This window comes from Peromyscus eremicus, chromosome X, assembly GCF_949786415.1.
Source record: "Peromyscus eremicus chromosome X, PerEre_H2_v1, whole genome shotgun sequence".
NCBI lineage: Eukaryota > Metazoa > Chordata > Mammalia > Rodentia > Cricetidae > Peromyscus > Peromyscus eremicus.
Window position 1 is genome coordinate 44,657,684 of NC_081439.1, and position 20,606 is coordinate 44,678,289.

Sequence of the window (20,606 nt, forward strand, 5' to 3'; positions counted from 1 at the left end):
ACAGAGAATCCTCATTAGACTCACTGCAAACCTCTCCATAATAACTTGGTAGACTAAAAGATGATAGAATGATATTTTCAGTATCTGAGAACAAGAAAAAATAAATAAAGGCTTGCAAACCAAGAATACTACATCAAGGCTGCTCCAGAAATTAGGGAGAAATAAATTCCTCTTTAAAACAAGTATAAACAGGGAAATAAATAACCATCAGACCATCTTAATAAGGTTTTGTGGCAGCTGTCACAATGTTGATGTTTAAGAAGAACCAGATTGCCATCTATGAACTCTTTTTTATGGAAGGAGTGATGGTTGCCAAGAAGGATGCCCAAACACCCTGATCTAGCAGACAAGAATGCGCCCAAGCCTTCATGTAATGAAGACCTTGCAGTCTCTGAAGCCCAAAGGTCCAGAGGGTGAGCGACCTGCAAGATTCTCAAGAGGGGAGGCAGACAGAGGCAACTACAGAAGGAGTACTGTGTCCCCTGGTGCTGACAAGAAAGCTGAGGCCTAGGCTGGCTCAGTGACTGAATTCCAGTGTAGAGGTGGCTTTGGTCATGGATTTGGTCAGCCACCTCAGTGAAGTTGGAGATATGCTTGCTGTATTGAGTAAACTTTTAAGAAAAAAATGTGAAAAAAAAACCTCCAAGGTTTTATATTAGAAAAGAGCCAATGGAACCAGTAAGATGGTTCAAAGAATAAATGTGCTTGATCCAAATCCTGACGATCTAAATTTGATTACAGACACTCTCATGATGAAGAGAGACCTGACTATCACCATATGTTAACCTCTAACTACACTGGAGCTAGGTCACATGTACTCCCACATTGAACACACACAGAAGAACACACACACACACACACAAATTTTAAAAAGGAAAGAGAAGATCACAACCACAACTACTAGTTTGCTAAAGTGAAAACCCACTAGAAGAATAGGTACGTGAGAGTGAAACAGAATCAAACATTAATACAAAAAATTCCACCAAATCATGACAACAAATGCAGAAGAAAGAAGCAGATATATAAAACAACAGGAAAAATATCAAAATGTGGGTGGGAGAAATAGCTTGGTACTTGTGAGCATTTGTTGCTCTTGCAGAAGACTTGAGTTCTGCTCCCAGAACTCATATATTGATTCACAACCACACCTAACTCCAGTTCTAGAGGATCTTATGCCCCCTTCTTAACGCCTCAGGTACCAGCTGTGCCCTTGGTGCACATACACCCATGCCAGTAAAAAAACTCATATGCATAAAATAAATACATTTAAAACTTAAAAATAGTAACATGAATTTTATTTAAATAGTAATAACAACTTTCAGAAAACAAATGTATAATATTGGTGAAGTTATTAAGGCCACTCCACATAGTTAAAAGGGAGTTATTATTTATTTATTTAGTGGCGTAACTTACAAATGAAGGGATAGGTAGGTTGCAGGGTCTGGGGAAGATGTAGCACAGTCTGGTGGTGTTCTCTGGAGAACTTGGCTCGGTCTACCTCTAGTGTCCAGGGTCCAGGAACCAAGAGAGCCGGCCCATCTGGATCCCGGGTCTTCAGGGTCCTCTCTTGGCCCCGCCTTGTAGGCATGACCGTTACTGAAGCCTAAATGGGGGTTGGAACTTCCAGATCAAAGCTGGAATGGCTACCCACTACAGTATAAGATGCCAAACATGATTTAAAAATGGATGAATAAATTTTAAAAAAAGACTCAGTGACATGCTGCCCATGAAACAATTCATTTTCTCGGTAAAGCACATATCATCTGAAAGTAAAGAGAAGGAAAAATATATACCATGCAACTGAGAAACGAATGTAGATCATTGTTTTTTCCTTACATTGCAAAAACAGATTTTAAGTTAAAAAAAGCTGGAGATTGCATTAAAATCACAAAGAGTGAACACTTTTGAATGTATCTGCATTCATGTTGGAGTAACTAATTGTCCACAACAAAACTATTACATCTAATAGAAAAATGAAACTCAAATACAATAATATTTGGTTGCTTTAACACCTTAGTCATGTTTATCAATGGACTGACAATACAAGCCAAAACCAATAAATAAATAAATAAACAGACAAATAAATATAACAATGAAACATTAGAGTTAAATTGTACTAGAGAACTAATGTACCTTAGCAGTTATTTACAAAAGTATTTCATAAAACATCTGTAGATTACAGCAGGACTTGTGTGAAAAGTGGAGAAGGGGGAAAAGGAAAGCAAATATCACTTAATCATAAAACATTGAAATTCTTGCCATTTGGGAGAAAATGCCAGATACTACAGGACGAATTCTCTCTAATCTCACATTTATGGAATATCTAAAAATGTTTAATTCAAAGAAGCAAACTATACAGTGGTCCTTAATAGGAGAGGCAATCAACAAATGCTGGTAAAATAATTTTACTTTTTCAATTAAAGTAAATTTGAAGAGCTAATGTAAAATATGGTACCTTCAGTTGGAAATTTTATGAAAGCAGATTTTTTTATTTTATAATTTAATTTAATTTTACATATCAGCCACGGATTCCCTTGTCCTCCCCCCTCCCGCCCCCCTTTCCCCCAGCCTACCCCTCCATTTCCATCTCCTCCAGGGCAAAGCCTCCCCTGAGGATTGAGTTCAACCTGGTAGATTCCGTCCAGGAAGGTCCAGTCCCCTCCTCCCAGGCCGAGCCAACTGTCCCTGTATAAGCCCCAGGTTTCAAACAGCCAACTCATGCACTGAGTACAGGACCCAGTCTAACTGCCTGGATGCCTCTCAAACGGATCGAGCTAATCAACTGTCTTACTTATCCAGACGGCCTGATCCAGTTGGGGGCTCCTCAGCTATTAATTCATAGCTCATGTGTTTCCATTCGTTTGGCTATTTGTCCCTGTGCTTTGTTCAACCTTGGTCTCAACAATTCTCGCTCATACAAACCCTCCTCTTTTTCGCCAATTGGACTCCTGGAGCTCCACCCGGGGCCTAGCCATGGATCTCTGCATCCGGTTCCCTCAGTCATTGGATGGGGTTTCTAGCACAACAATTAGGGTGTTTGGCCATCCTATCACCAGAGTAGGTCAGTTCGGGCTGTCTCTCGACCATTGTCAGTAGTCTATTTTGGGGGTATCTTTGTGGATTTCTGTGGACTTCTCTAGCACTTTGCTTCTTCCTATTCTCATGGGGTCTTCATTTATCATGGTCTCTTTTTGCTTGTTATCCCTCTCTGTTCTTGATCCAGCTGGGATCTCCCACTCCCCTAAGCTCTCTTTCCCTGGACCCTTGCCCGTCATTACCTCCACTCACGTCCATGTTGTTCATGTAGATCTCATCCATTTCTCTGTCATTGGGCAATCCCTGTGTCTGAAAGCAGATTTTAAATGTTCATATTACTAAAATTATACCGATAAGGACTTTGAAAGGGCTCAGAGAATAACAGTGTTTGGAACCTGTGCTGTATTCCCAAAACCCATGGTGGAAGAAGAGAACCAACTCCTGAAGTGGTCCTTTGACCTCCTCCTGTGTACTGTGGCTTGGCTGTGAGCACTCATAGTCACAGACCACACAAACATAGTAATAATAATAATAATAATAATATAATAATAACACATTTAATTTAAATTTAAATGACAATTAAGTAAGGTGGAAGATATTAGCTAGTTCAATCACAATCATTTTACAATGTATTTATGAAATCATCACAATAAATACCTTAAATACAAATTCTGTCAATTATATCTCAATAAAGGTGGAAAAGAAAATTAGTAGATAATATCAGAAGTTTATTTGGAATTATGAAATACACCTTTAAAGTAGATAAGAAATAATGTGTTTTCTCCCTTTCCCTGTGTAGTGGGAATGGGCTTGTAGGCTCATATATTTCAATGCTTGCTTCCTAGTTGGAGGAGCTGTTTTGGAAGGATTAGGTCATGTGGGCCTGCTGGAGGAAGCAAGTTACTGGGATGGGCTTTGGGGCTTCAAAAGCCCTCACTTGCCCAGTTTCTCTCTTCTCCCTGCCTGTAAAGAAGATGGAAGCCACTTCTCTAACAACACAGCAGCCTGCCTGCTGCCATCTTTCCAGCCATGTTAATAATGGACTCATCCCCTGAAACTGCAAGCAAGCCCCCAGTAAAAAGCTTTCTTTTGTAAGTTGACTTGGTCATGGTGTCTCTTTACAGCACTAAATAAGTAATTAAGAGATTCCCCCTTTTTTTCTTTCTGTTGCCCTTCTCGTTCACATCATTCTTTTCTACTCTTCCTATTTTATATTTATAAATGTAACATACTTTAGTTGGTTTTCTGTTGTCATGATAAACACCAAGGGAGGAATAAGTTTGTTTTAGCTTACACTTCCAGGTAACTATCCATCACTAGGAAGTCAGGACAAGAATTCAAGCAGAAACTAAATCAACAATCATGTAGAAATACTGCTTCATGGCTTGTTCTCCAGCTTGCTACTAGCTGGATTTTTTCACCTTTTTTTTTAATTGAAATAGAATTACATCACTTTTTCCCTTCTCCTTCCTCCCTCCAGCCTCTCTTAGCAACACTCCTTGCTCAAACCCTTTTCATGTCTCCCAACTTTTAAATGGCTAGTCTTGCCGGGCGGTGGTGGCGCACGCCTTTAATCCCAGCACTCGGGAGGCAGAGCCAGGTGGATCTCTGTGAGTTCGAGGCCAGCCTGGGCTACCAAGTGAGTTCCAGGAGAGGCACAAAGCTACACAGAGAAACCCTGTCTCGAAAAACCAAAAAAAATAAAAAAATAAAAATAAATAAATAAATAGCTAGTCTTTTTTCTTTATTACTATTGAACAGATATATATGCCAATTATATTTCAATAAAAGTGGAAAATAAAATTAATAGGTAATATCAGAAGTTTATTTGAAATTATAAAATATACTTTTTAGGTAAAGAAGAAAGCATACGTTTTCTTTCTTCTTCCATGTGGTTGTTTGAATGGGAATGGCCCCCATAGCCTCATATATTTGAATGTTTGGTCCCTAGTTGTAAAAAATGTTTTAGAATGATAGGTTAGGTACACACACACACACACACACACACAGAGAGAGAGAGAGAGAGAGAGAGAGAGAGAGAGACAGAGAGAGAGACAGAGAGAGAGACAGAGAGAGAGACAGAGAGAGAGACAGAGAGAGAGACAGAGAGAGAGAAGGAGAGAGAGGGAGAGAGAGGGAGAGAGAGAGAGAGAGAGAGAGAGAGAGAGAGAGAGAGAGAGAGAGAGAGATTGTTCAAGCTGTTTTTCACCTGTACCTGTATCAAGTGAGTGCAATCTCAAGTCATCATAAAAAGACTGTATCTGCACACAGATCACTTTCTTAAGTCTCGCTGTTCTACCTAATCTGAAATCTCCCTCTCTCATGTTGTTGCAGTCTCAGGATGCTTTATTCGTAAAAAATGCACCTAATATGATAATTTAAAATAACAATAGTAAGAGGATTTTCTTTTTCTTTTGTTGTTTTTAAAGCTGTAGTGGAAAGTTTAGGCTGATAATTTGTACTATTAGTAAATTATTTCTACCAATCTGGCTCATCTAGATTCATCCCATTGATCTTAGTGGAGCGTCCATGATAGGTGAATTAATAAACATTTGCTTCTATGGAAAAGAATGATATAGAATTTATCTACCTAAAAACAATTTATAAAAATAAGAGCCAACAAGGCTTGCTTGGCTTTTATTCTCTCCTCCAGCTTTTGCCATGGATACAGTTGCTTAGGGAAGGAATGGAATTTGTCATGGAAGGAAATAATTAGTCTGGTTAACATTTTTTTTAATCAGTTGGCTCTGTTTTAGCAAAGTGATGGATTGTTTATAACCATCAAGTACTTCTAAGCTTGTTGGAATTTCACAAAATTAATGAACAACTCATTAGACTGGAATTTTAAGCTGATGAATTGGTTTGTCTTTAAGCTATTAAAATATTAGAACAGATAAATATTTATTGACATGGAAAGACACTTATGATGTACTTTTAAGGAATACATCAAGCTATTCCATTTAAGCTTATGCTTACTTTTGTTCTCTACTAAAATCATGTGGAAATGGTTATCTAAATAGGAAATGTTAAAGTGGTAGTATTCAGTTTAGGAAGCAAGGGATGCCATGAATGAGTGAAGTCCTGAATGAATGTGTATTTCCACATGGGCACAGCCATGTCAGAGACTCCAAGGCCAATGACCCATGGGAAATTTGCAAAATTGTTACCCAAAAGGGATAGGCTCAAGAGCGATACCAAAGCTTTTCTTGGGGGTTCAATATGAGTATTTATGAACTACTGATCAGTGTATGCAAAAACTAGCAATTGTGGCTTCCTCCTTCTGGATGTTTATAGCCCTAGACTGAGCACCTACAGAGACCTCCAACAAGACTAGCTAGCCCCTCTCCCCATGCTGTACCTAATAAATATGCCAAGGTTTGGGATTGTGGTGGAGGAAGTCAGAGAACCCCGCCTTATCCCAGCTTTATTGTATGTGTCTCTGTGTGTCTTTCTTTTCTTCATTCCCTTGAAGCCTTTAGCCTGGATTCTGGGGCCCAAGCAGAACGGGTCATTGCAAGTGGTGGTTGGACAGGGACTTGGATGTGGACACCTGAGATACAGGGAACTCACGTTCACACTTGCATCCAGTCAGATGAGAGAATGCTCCCAGAGAAACACACCAAAAGAAAAGTAAAAGATAAAGTAAAAGATAAAGTTAAAAAAAAAATGAAAGGAGTGAAATTATATCACCAGGTGTAAAACATTGTACAAAGATAATCTGGAGGTAGGCAGTTATCTGTCAGTGCTTTGAAGGAAACTTTGAGGAAGCACAAAAGTAGAGTTAAAAACATTATGGCATAATCACTTCTTAGATTATGTTCAAGAGACATGCCTCTGGTTTCCAGACAAAGATACAGTAAGTTTAGCTACTTGGAGGAAAAAATGAAGAAATGTTAAGAGATAGCTATATGGCTGAAGGACCTGATCAGATTACAATTTTCATTTTCAGTTTATGGAATCTAATATGTGATTCTATAGATTCATGGCCATTTCTTCAAAGGAGGGCAGAGTCTATAGAATTGGATCCTCAGGGAGTCCAGACTTTTATTCCTTGACCCACAGAGTACAAAGAAATAACCCACACTCTTGAAGAAGAACTGATGCCTTCTCCCCAAGAAACAGTCACAGATGTGTTGGGGTGGGACATGGCTGCAGGCCAGACAGAGCCCCTGGGGATTATGGAGACAGAGAGGTGAAATTCACAGATCAGACATGCCCTGGCTTGCCTGATGCCTCAGACAATGATACTGAGGAAAGTGAACACAGGTTTGATGTCAGTCACTCAAGCCACAGTAAAAGTACAAATTGGGTTGGGATCACAGCCAGATGTAAGAAGAAATACTCTCACTCCATTATAGCAAATCTTGTTTATTTATGGTGAGAGGAGTCCAAGTGTTTATGAATGGCTGATTGTAGCTAGAGTTTTCCTGCCTAGCCCACAGTCAGGGCAAATCTCTCTCACCCGCGAGTCCCACAGCCACTCAGACCCAACCAAGTAAACACAGAGACTTATATTGGTTACAAACTGTATGGCCATGGCAGGCTTCTTACTAACTGTTCTTATAGCTTAAATTAATCCATTTCTATTAATCTATACCTTGCCACATGGCTCGTGGCTTACCGGAATCTTCCCATGCGGCTTGTCATGGTGGCGGCTGGCAGTGTCTCTCTCACCCAGCTTCCTGTTCTCTCAATTCTCCTCTCTGTTAGTCCCGCCTATACTTCCTGCCTGGCCACTGGCCAATCAGTGATTTATTTATTGACCAATCAGCAACACATTTAACACACAGACCATCCCACAGCACTTCCCCTTTTCTTTTCTTAAAAAGGAAGGTTTTAACCTTTACACATCTCCAAAGTCAGCTTGGTATATTTGGGAATTTGGGCGTAGCTTCTCTTACTACTTCCTGCTGGAGAGGGGCGCTGTATCTTATGGGGACACAAAGAAAATTTTAGGATTATGGAATAGTCCATGAGGCTGTATTGTCTGAGCCAGTTGCCTTGAAACCATTCTGGATGTTGGATCATCTGGGCCATGGTGTCATCAGAGACCTTTCAGGGGGTCTTGGCTGGTCAAACCTGATGTATCTTAAGCTGGAACAAATCCATAGCCTCTGGCTTTCTGTGGAAACAAAAGCAAAGCCTCCTTTCCAAAGCAACATATCCTTACATCCAAATTTTGAAGTCAAGGTACCTTTAAGATATACATTTTGGCATAACTCAACAGCTTTTGTAATCAAATGTTTTTCTTCAGTTACGAATATCAAAGAGAACATAATCCAGATTCTCTGTGTGGTAGCCATCCTTACGTGGCTTATTTTTTATATTAGCTTGAGCCTATTGCTTTAAACTGCAGCCTTCTAAGCCTGAAATGGCGCTGGCGCTATGGCTGCTGGCTCCGCCCACTTCAGCTTCCCAACATGGTGGTGGTACATTTTCCGCCAGCTCTGGGAGCCATCAACTCTCAGAAATAGTGGGTCTATGCTTCTATCAAAGCAGCGTGTAGCCCAGAAACCTCTTTTTTTTGTTGTTTTGTACTAGCAAAGGCTAAATCCACCATACAAACAGCTTAATTTGCCACTTGCAGAGGCCTCATTCCCGCCATACTGCAGATCAAGCATGCACGCCAGGAACCCGCCATAGTAGCTCAAACACGCAGGCTGCCACTAGCTTAAAAGAGATAACTAGGAGCTGTTTTTAGCTCCATTTTAGAATCTTTTTTCTCAGTTTTTAGGTGGAAACTCTGGCCACCACGTTGAACGCCATTTGTAGCTAGAGTTTTCCTGACTGCCCCACAGTCAGGGCAAATCTCTCTCACCCGCCAGTCCCACAGCCACTCAGACCCAACCAAGTAAACACAGAGACTTATATTGGTTACAAACTGTATGGCCATGGCAGGCTTCTTACTAACTGTTCTTATAGCTTAAATTAATCCATTTCTATTAATCTATACCTTGCCACATGGCTCGTGGCTTACCGGCATCTTCACATGCGGCTTGTCATGGTGGCAGCTGGCAGTGTCTCTCTCACCCAGCTTCCTGTTCTCTCAATTCTCCTCTCTATTAGTCCCGCCTATACTTCCTGCCTGGCCACTGGCCAATCAGTGATTTATTTATTGACCAATCTGCAACACATTTAACATACAGACCATCCCACAGCAGCTGATCAGTGTATACAAAGACTAGCACCTGAGGCTTCTTCTTCTCTAATGTTTATAGCCTGAGACTGCTTGCCTAAAAAGACCTCCTACTAAAACTAGCTAACCTCTCTCCCTGTACTATATCTAATAGGTATCTGGGTTGTGGTGGTAGGGTTACAGAATCTCATCTGATCTGAGCTTCATTCTACGTGTGTCTATGAGTCTGTCTTTTCTTCATTCCCTCAAAGATCCTAACCAGGATTCGAGGACCCAAGCTACTTGGGATGGAAGAATTCAGGGGTCAAAAAAAATTTGTGTAATTTCTCACACTGGGTGTAGCAGTGCTTGCCTTTAATCTCACATTGGGAGGCAGAGGCAAGAAGATCTCTCTGAGTTCAAGGCTAGGGTGGTCTACAGAGTGAGTTCCAGAACAGTCAGAGCTACACAGAGAAACCCTGTCTTAAAAACAAAACAACACAAACAAAGAAAACCTTTTATAATTTATGAAGATTCGACAGCTCTTAGATGTAGTAGACAAAATTATGTTATAGAGCAACAGGAACCTGAGCCCAACCACTAGTTTGGGTAAAAGAAGGATTTTTAGGCATGACTTTAGAGTTTGAAATAAACAAAGTGTATGTCATTCTCCAACTGACATGTATAGAGAACAACAATATTTCACTCACTGGGACAGTGGGCATAGTACTGAGGACAATTTGTAGGAATTCTCACAATGTCAATGGCAAGTTTCTTCAGCAATCTAAACACATACACACATATACACATACCTGTAGGAGACAAGAAGAAACTATTTTATTTAGTAGCTACTTCCATATTTCCTTAGAATTCTGGCCAAATACAATGTATTCAAGGTCAAAGTTGTTGAATATAGAGGTGAAGTTCTATGAGGGAGTATTAACAAAAAGAAAATCATAGCCTCAATGAAGCTTTGGGAATGTTTTCAGTGGTATTTATTTATTAAGTACTAAAAATTAGCTGTACAGCAATGTAGTATAACTACATGTATAAGACAAAATATAAGCAGAAAATTGTTGAAATTATTTTTTCTCCTTTATCTAGCACTCCAACTTTTGGATATTCACATCTAATTTCTTATAAAGTTTATCTTTGATTTGAAAGATAACTAGGGTGAAAATGTCAATATAAAGCAAGTAAACATGAATTCAAATGGTTATACTTAAGTAATTGACAAAGTTGCAACAGCACAGAGAGATTTAACACATCCTTTATTTAGACTTTATAAATCAGTAGACTGGTTGGTCAAATTTAACGAACTCAAAGATACAGTAAAATACAAGCTTGCCATCACAGAAGTCCATATAATTAAAGACTGACTAAGGATGTTTTCTCAGAAATCAGAGGGAAAGTTTAATAAGATGCAGATGATAGATCAAAATGTAAGAAACTCAAAGGACAGCTCCAGAAAATATTATGTATAACAAGGACTATATAGAAAAAAAGCAAAGTCATCCAAAATAAAACAAAAAAGAGAAAAATTTCACAAGCATAAGAAAATGGAGTATCAAATGGAAGAGAATTCCTAAGAACAAGAAAAAAATAATAGCTACAGTTTTGAGCTCTTAATTAAGATTAACAAAACTTTTATGATGATTTGTTATAGCAGTAATCAAATACAAAAATAGAAGATAAAATTAAGAAAACCACAATTTTGGTAGAGTACTTAAAGCTTAATGTTTTGAAAGATCAAGCAATACAGAAACACAGGAAATTATGAACATGATAAATAATGGATACAACAGGATGTTAATTGGAACTACTCAATGTGAGTGCCAACGTGAGTGGCAAAAATGACTCCAGAGAGCTCAGAAAGAAGGGACTAAAAAGTAACTGAATTCCTTGCAGCGTCTCATTCCCATGGAGTAAGTAAAAGGAAAATTTGAATAACCATTTGAGGATTTTTTTAAAGAGATTTGTTAATGTCCTATTCTGCCCCAGTGTGCTTTATCAGGGAAAAGTGATGGGCAATATAAGACAGAGATACTTTCTGAACTACCTTTAAGGAATCTTCTGGGAAAGCAAAGGGAACTTCAGCAGAAATATTGTGTCAGAGAATGAGAAATATATTAAATTGTCAGCAGTGAAAAGGTATTAAAAAAACTTCAAGAGATTTTCTTTTGCTAAGTGATTCTCTTTGTGTCAAACTACAAAATATACGGACTTCCTAAAAATAAACAAACAAACAAAAAAAAAACTACACTTAAGTATTTGTCATAGCCAGAAGAAACCAATGACAGACACATGGTGCAATAATACTCCTACACTGCATCTTAATCCTGGAAATAAAACAGAACAAATGCACTAAACAGGGTGCTGGCAAATAAATAAATAAGCAGTGAAAATCAAGTTGGCTTTGGTATATGTATAATTGTATAAAGGAAAAAAGAAACCTCTGTACTCTCTGTTACTGCATTTTAACTTTTAGTAAACAAAAGATTCAGATATACAAATATGAAACCAAAAACTACATTGACATTTAAGAGACTTCTTTTTTTTTCAATTAACAATTTAAAAAGTTACACAAACCAAACTCCAGAAGCCATATATACAGAGCTGATAATGCAGACATTCGTCATTTTTTTAAAAAAGTATACTTAGCATAACTATAATAAGGAAATTCAAAAGATAAAAAATAAATATGAAAAACTGACATATCACCATAATAGATTTCAAATTGTACTTCAAAGCTACAGGAATAAACAAAACAAAAACATGGTACTGATACAAAACAAATATACAGATCAATACAATAGAAAACAACTCAGATATAAATCCATGTAGTTATAGACACATGAGTTTTGACAAAGATACCAAAAATACATATTGGAAAGAAGATCCTCAATTCAACAAATGGTTCTGCTGAACCTGGGTTTCCACTTAAAGAATGAAACTAGAATCTTGCCTTGTTCTGTATAAAAATCTATAACAAGTGAATGAAAGATCTGAATATATGATCTGAAACAGTACAACTGGCAGAATCAAAAGTAAGGAAGACACTTCAGGATATCAATATAACCGAAAAGTTTCTAAATAGGACTTCAATTGCTTGGGAAATGGCACCAACACCTATCAATTAGGAGCTCCTGGAATTTAGAGCAAAACAAAAACAACAACAAAAAAAAAAACCCTTCTTCACAGCAAAAGAAAAAATCAAATGAAAAGGCAGCCTACAAAATAGGGGAAAATCCTTCTGAGCTGTCTGACTGACAGTTGATTAAAATCTTGATTGAACAAAGAACTCAAGAAAAAAAAAGTAGAGAGAAATCAAATAAGCCAAATCAATAAATGGGGTAGTGAAATGAGAAGACATTTCCCAAAAGATAAAATACAAATGGCCAATAAACACACACACACACACACACACACACACACACACACACACACACAAAATACATTGGGCATCACTAGCCATCAGTGCATGCAAACCAAATGCAAACCAAAACAACACTGAAATTGCATCACACCCCTGTCAGAACAGCAGTCATCAAGAAAACAAGTAACTAAAAATGCTGATGATGATGCAGACAATAATATCCTTATCTACTTACAGTAGGAAAATAAGCTAGTCCAATCACTTTGGATATCAGTATGGAGGTTCCTATGCAAACTATAGTCTTGCCACATGACCCATAAACACCACTCTTGGTTATTTACCATTATGGTACTTTGAATGAGATGTCCCCATAAGTCTCAGGCATTGAATACTTGGTCCCCATTTGGTAGAACTGTTGGGAAGGATTAGGAGGTGTGGCCTTGTTGGTGTAGGTTTACCACTGAGAGCAAGCTTTGAGGTTTCAAAAGACTCAGGACATTCCCAATGTTCTTTCTGCCTCCTGCTTTCACTTCTAGATGTGTGCTCTCAGCGTTTCTGCTACCATGCCTTCACTCCAATATCATGAACACTAACCCTTTGGAACCATAAGCCTAATTAAATGCTTTCTTTTATAGATTGCTTGGTCACAGTGTTTTATCACAGCCATCTACTAGTTCTTACCTCTATGAAATCCTCAGTCTAAAGAGAGTGAGTTCCTGTTTCCCCACACCTTATATACCTTTCTCTGTCCAGCCATCACTTCCTAGGATTCAAGGAATGTGTGCTTCCCAGTACTGGGTTAAAGGTGTGTGCCACCACTGCCTGGCTCTGTTTCCAGTGTGGCATTGAACTCACAGAGATGGATCTCTGCCTCCCAAGTGATATGATTGAGGGTGTGTGCCACCACTGTCTGACCTATATGTCTAATCTAGTGGCTGGCTCTGTCCTCTGATCCTCAGGCAACCTTTATTGGGGTACACAATAGATCACCACAGGAAGAGTCACTCATTGTGGCACCATTCCATGGTTTTGGGTTGTGGACTCTACTATATAGAGAGAGTAAGCACACATAAGAATGCATGTGTTCATTTTTCTTTCTGCTGTTTCCTGTGCATGTGACTAGCCACTTTAAGTTCCTGCCTTGACTTCCCCACAATAGTGTGAGTTCAACCCCTCATCTCCTAAATTGTTTTGGATCAGGGTATTTTATCACAGCCACAAAACTGGAACTAGGACAGCATCCATTAGCAGAAGAGTGGGTAAGGAAAATGTGGTTTGTACACACAATTGTCTTCTCTTTCTCAATTCTAAAGAAGAACAAGGTTATGTCGTTTGCAGAAAATGGATGGCTCTTAGACTTCATATAGATGCACAAAATTACATAGATAAAGATTATATAAAAATAGAAGTAAATCTGTCTAGGAAAGAAAGATAACAAATGGGAAAGGAGTGGAATGAAAGGAAATGGGAGCAAGTATGGTAAGAATATGTTCAAAGAATATTTATGAACTTACACAAAAATTGCCCTGTTTAACCAAGTGCAATATATTTAAATTGTTCCTTCTTAAAGAAGATTATAGCAACTATAGAAGAAATTCAATTAGAATACAGAATTACCCCCACAGAAAAGAATCTAAAGAGAACCCAAGGAGTGATTTTATTCAATTTTAACAAACAAATAGAGGTTGAAGAGATGACTCAGAAGTTGAGAGCACTGACTGCTCTTCCAGAGGTCCTAAGTTCAATTCCCAGCAACCACATGGTGGCTCACAACCATTCGTAATGAGATCTGGTGCCCTTGTCTGGCATGCAGACATAATGCAAGCAGAACACTGTGTACATAATAAATAAATAAATAAATCTTAAAGCACACACAAAAAAAAAAGAAAGAAAGAGAGAAACAAATAGTTCAAATGGCATCAACTAGTTGCATAGCAAAATGAAACAATGGGGGAGATAAGTTAAGAATGAAGGGTGGGCCGGGCAGTGGTGGTGCACGCCTTTAATCCCAGGACTCAGGAGGCAGACCCAGGTGGATCTCTGTGAGTTCGAGGCCAGCCTGGTCTCCAAAGTGAGTTCCAGGAAAGGCGACAGCTACACAGAGAAACCTTGTCTCGGAAAAGAAAAAAATGAAGGGTGGGACATAAGTGCAGAATAAATACTTCTTAATGTGTTTTTTACATCTACTACTATATTATGAAATATAAACAATTAATACATATTAGGTCAAATAAAGATATGTCTTCTCATAGAAGAGCTGTGTCAGTATTGGTGACAGATATAAATTCCTGTGCTTTCTACTGACACCAATTCATTACTTGTGTTCTGACACAGAAAGACAATTACATATTTTCCAATCATTGTGATTTCCTTCACCAACACTGCTTTTATAATAGCAAGAAATTTCTATTTGTACAAGATAATTATTCATGAAAATACAGAATAAGATGAATTCAAAGACATACAGATGTTCTTCATGCACTGTGAATTTATTACAGTTATTTTTTCTTGAACATACATTTTTAAAATGAGGTTTCTTCTGTCCTGTCCTCCAGGGAATAAGAAATGGGACATATGACACTACAGGCCTTTTAAATGTATAAACTTTCTAAAATGTACATTTATTTAGCAAGTAAAAAGCCTAGTGCCAAGATCTGTTTACCTCTTTTGAAGTTGTATGCTAGTGAAGTCCCATGGAACTCCTAAACATTACAGGCTTTTGCCAATACGGTTAACTTCCTTCTAGAATTCAAGAGTAGGACTCAATTGGGAAGACACCACATATTTAAATCATAGAGCATGGAAAAATAAGGCTGGTACTAACCTGGAAGTTTCATCCCTATTGGTTGGCATTCATAGTTGGAGAAGGCATTAGGCACACTTCAGGAGGAGTAAAGTAATCACGCATCTTTCCCAGTTGAGAACCTTGAGAGCTGCAATAGTAACTAACATGGCAAGATATGCCTATTTGTGTGATAGACATATGAATGTTATGAAAGCGAGTGATTACTCTTTGATTGGATTTAAGGCTCATTTCAAAAGATGGAACCCATACCTGGTACCATTATCAGGGCCAAGTTCCAGTGGATAGATAGGTATTAGGCCCTAGGGGAAAAATTCTACTATTATTCTGCTAAACAAACGTAATGTTGAAAAGACTTCTAATGAGATGTCTATTTCCATAGATTAGTGTAATTCTCAACTATCATCTGAGAAGCTTCTTGCAGTAGACTAAAATTAACACAGAGACCCACAACTGGTCAACATATAAAGAATAAGAAGAGACTATGGAGTGTTCAGCCCTAAATGGAATGACTATACCAAACTCTTCCACCAAGACTCAGGGTTCTTCATGCAAGATGGGGCAGAAAGACTGTAAGAACAAGAAGCAATGGATGACTACTAGGAAACAATGTTTTCTGGACAAAACAGGGAAGTTGCACACGTGAACTCACAGTGATGGTGACAGTATACATCAGACCTTTGCAAGCTCCAGGCAGACAAAATTCCCAGCATAGAGGGGAGAAAGTAGGCACAATTCCACCCCTAGATGATTAGCTATTGGAATTTGATAGCTGCTGGGAAAGCAGGAGTCAATTTTCTTTACAAGTGTGACCTTTGGTAGGTTGACCATGCTCCGTGTCAGGCTCCACTCCCAAGAATATATGGACAACACAAATTGTACTCTTGATAGGTTTAAAAATGAGAGAACACAAAATTGGGTGGGTAGGGACATGGATGTGGATCTGGGGAGGTGAATATGAATATTGTTTAAAAATTGATATATCTTTCTTATTCCTTTAATGAGATTTCAGAAAATGAATATGAGTATTATTTAAAAATTCAGATTTCTTTCTTATTCCCTTAATGAGAATTCTGAGTTATGTTTCAGCATAGTTTGTTTTGTAATTATAAAATGTAATAACTAAGGCAATTCTATTTTTAACTACTCTAGACTAATAAAGACTATAAAATAAAGTTTAATGATACATTCCTTAAACTCGTTTTATGATTTTTTTTCAGGCTTATCTAAAAAAATGTAACATGAATTTCTAAAGGTCTTATCATAAAAAACCCAGAGCCAGATACCAGGGTAGAAGCTGAAAGATCAAAGAAGCAGAGCAAGCCACAGCCACCACCTCTTACCTCACCAGCTCCTCAGCCTGAAAGAGCTCCAGCTGAAAGGACGTCAGCCAAAAAATCCTTTAGTTCTTCTCTCCTCAAGCATTATATACCTTTCTCTGCTCAGCCATTAAAGGTGTATTCACTTCCCAGTACTGGGATTAAAGGCATGCGCCACCACTGCCGGGCTCTGTTTTCTCTCCTAGACTGAGTCAGACTCATGTAGTCCAGGGTGGTTTTGAACTCCAGACGGATCTCTGCCTCCCAAGTGCTAGGATTAAAGTTGTGTGCCACCACTGCCTGGCCTCCATGTTTAATCTAGTGGTTTGTTCCTCAGGCAAATTTTATTAGAGTGCACAATATAGTGCCAAACAAAAACATTGATTTCGAACATGTAGCACAACTAAAAAGTCATAAATAATATAATAAAATTATAGATAGCATTTATTTTATTAACAAACCAATCATAGAAAGATAATACACTAAAATTGATAACAGGTAGAAAATAATACATCATAAGAGTGTATTAGTATCTAATAGAAATATTTAAAGGTAAGCTCTACTATACAGATTATGTGGTGTAAATTTCCAGAGCTTCTGCAAAACTGTAGGCATTTGATTTCTTGATAATGTTCAATAGACGTGGAGCATACATTTTAGAATGATGCAAAATTCTATTTGTAATTAGTGTGAGGTTTCTTACGATGGTGAGTGTAGAATATTTTTTAACCAACCAAGAATTGCAGAAAATTTCTATGATTTAAGGTTCAGGAAAAAAAAAATTATGTCACTAGTCATTAGTATTTTACAATTTTAAAATTCCAAAGGACAGCAAAGAAAAAAGAAATTATGTAAGACTGATATACTACCTGGAGCCATCTAGATTTCATTTGTGTTCAGTGTCCACTATTTCCTCTGCTTACATCATATTTTCTTTTTATTAGAATCTTATAGGTTCTGCAATTCTTACTCTTCATAATCTGGTTCAATTTACCAATGTTACATTCTACCACCTTCAACATAGTTTTTTCTTCAGTCAAAACAATGTCTTTTCTTTTTAATCAAGATATTACTTGTATCAAACACCATGTTATTGCTTTGGCAATTCCTTACATCTATATTTGTTACATTAGCTTTCAAAATCTGGTGAGTTATGATACTACCTTTGATTCTTAAGAGCTTTAAGGCATTAATTTTATATGGCCATATTTTGCTCCCTAGATGTTTTATATAGGCAATATCTGTGCATTGTGAATAACAGAAGCAGTGGAGAACAGTATCCTTCACATATATGTTAATATATAAGCACCTTTAAATATTTAACATACTATTTGATACACTGTGGTTTCTAGAACAATGACAGAAGCATCACTCAGTGTGCATTGTATGGTACTTCATGTATCCATACATTAAAGCTCTTAACTCCGAGAAATTGCATTTAATTTTAGGGCCTTTCAAGATGTTAAAGATAATGGTCTAATCCTAATGTATTAGTGCCAATATGCTTATCAATAGACTAACAGGCATCAGAGATTCCTATATCCTTTTGCACGTGCAAAAAGAGATTCCAGCAGCCTCATGCATACCAGTAGAAAAGGACTCTGAATGAAATTGAAGTTGTTGGAACCTCGACTGTGCTTCTTGGTCTCCAGATTTGTGAGAAGTAAGTTTATGATGTTTATGTCGCCCAGTCTGTGATATTTTATTATGGCAATCCAAACAGACTAATAGATCTGGGAATCATTTAGAATACCAAGTGTCAGATCTCAACTCAGAGTATGGAATCAGAAGTTCTGGAGTGAAAGCTGTGCCAAAGTGCTCTCACAAGTGCACCAGGGGGCAGTGACACAATCGAAAATTTGAAAACCACTAGTCTGACACATTGCAGAGTATATTTGCATGTACTGAGTAATTGAAGGAATTTATTTTGTCAATTGATTAGAAATGAATATTCTCTGTAAGTGATTGAATTGTGAAGCCTCTGATGTTATAAATTCCTAAGCCAGTTTAACAAGGTAAGTTTATGAAGTTTTAACAACCATACACCAGATAAGCAGTTTCTAATGCTTTGGAATTCTACCTCACTTGAGGACCTAAAACGATCTGCTTCAAACCAGACTTAATTTTTGTCAGTGCTCATTTGGCCCGTCCTTGCCATTCTTCATTTCTCCCCTCATTTTTGTAATGTGGAAAAGACTGCAATAGATTAGGAGAATTCATTTCCCAAATAAGTAGCTTCTGGCTTTAGTCTCCACGTCCAGCATTTAAAAGGCTTGAAGACTTTTTAGAGAGTCCATGTAAGTATGAAGAAAAGGTTTCAATGGAAATCAAAATGACTTAGTGAGAAAAAAAATCTGCACCCTATTGATAGTGGCACTTTTGTTCTGAGGGCTCAGTAATATGAGAAATTGAAGAATGTCATTAGAGTTACTGACTTGAAACGTATCCAGGATTACTTTGTTAAAGTGTTCAGTATTATAGAAAAATATATTTTAATATTCAGAAACTTTGCCGTCTTCACTGCATGAATATGACCTTGAAGGATATGAAAAAGACAGTATGTAAACATGGACCTTTATGTCCAGTTCAAAAGAATGAATTAGCCACGTGGTCCTCTTTAGCACTTTTTTCTCATAATTAAAGATTACAAAAGTTGTATTTGTCATTATGTGAAAGGAATTCAAATAAAGTACATTATTTATTCCTACAAAATTTAAGATTCATAATTAAAGAGATTAAAGAACTGTCTGAGAACATGAGGACAGTTGAGGGTTTTTTGTTTGTTTGTTTTTGTATTTTGTGATGTAATTCTTTCATCTTCAAATGCCTTCTGCCAAAATAGATTGGGGTATGGCAGAAAAAGAATCAAGTATTCCCTTGCAATTCAGATTTGAAACTTAATAAATATGTGAACTCAACCAAGTATCAAAAGCCTGTTAATAAATTAAAAATCATAACATAACATATGCAAAATGTTTCTGAACATGGTTTCCATTTATACTTCCTAGTGTGGTGTGACCTTTGTTTAATCTTTCAATAGACTGTAGGTCTGTAGAGACCCACAAAGGATTCCTAGTAAGAACTTACTCAGGGTCCGAGAATGTGAGCATGCTTTACCCAGCAGGACTGCATAAGGGGATGATTGGACCATGGGCGTGGTTACCAGGTGTTTGGAAGGGTCTACACTTGGCTATGCAATGTGCTTCTTTTGCCTAACCCCTTGGCATTGCTATAAAAAGCCCTTTTAAATAATTGGAAAAGGCCATTGAGTATTGACCCATGTCCTCCAGAAGCTATCCTGTGTTTCTGTCTTTCTCCTCTTCACTATCTTTCTATCTAATATTTCCTTATCCCTTTCTCCTCCTCGTAGGAACCCTTGAAAATGTGGGAGCTGGTTTCCAACAGAGGTCCTTGTTGGCAAAATCTAAAACTTGGTTTTCTTTTTGAACCATGACAGTTACCACAGAACTTGTCACATATTAACAAGTTTGATTTAATAGAGACATTAAATACAAATATAAGCTCCATAATTTATATGAATAATGTTTGTTCTTATAAGTTCATGAAGTAGTCTTCATTAAGGAACAACATACAATTAAATCCAAACAATGAATTTCAGAGGGATTTAATTACACAGAAAAATGACATGGTTTATTGAATTACCAAAGCAGTCAATTATATAAGTGATAGCACTCCTCATTAGTGCTATCAATTATTAGTCAAAATTTCAAAGATACATGTTAGTATTTGCATCTATGTATATATGTGTGTATGTTTGAATTTTTTCTAATAAGGCCATTGTGTTTACATGAGTTAAGTCAATCTGATTAATTCTATTGCATACATTCTTGAAGGTAATAATTTGAAGCTATTTATAATTTAATTTTATATTTGCTGGTAATATTTTTGAATGCACTTGAGGAAAGACTCATTTTAATGAATTTGTGGTGAATATTT

The 20,606-nt window shown here is 37.5% G+C and overlaps 1 pseudogene; it reads left to right on the forward strand.

Moving 5' to 3' along the window:
* The first annotated feature begins 245 nt into the window (after positions 1 to 245).
* Positions 246 to 580, forward strand: LOC131899966 (small ribosomal subunit protein eS10-like; annotated as a pseudogene).
* Positions 581 to 20,606: the final 20,026 nt, after the last annotated feature.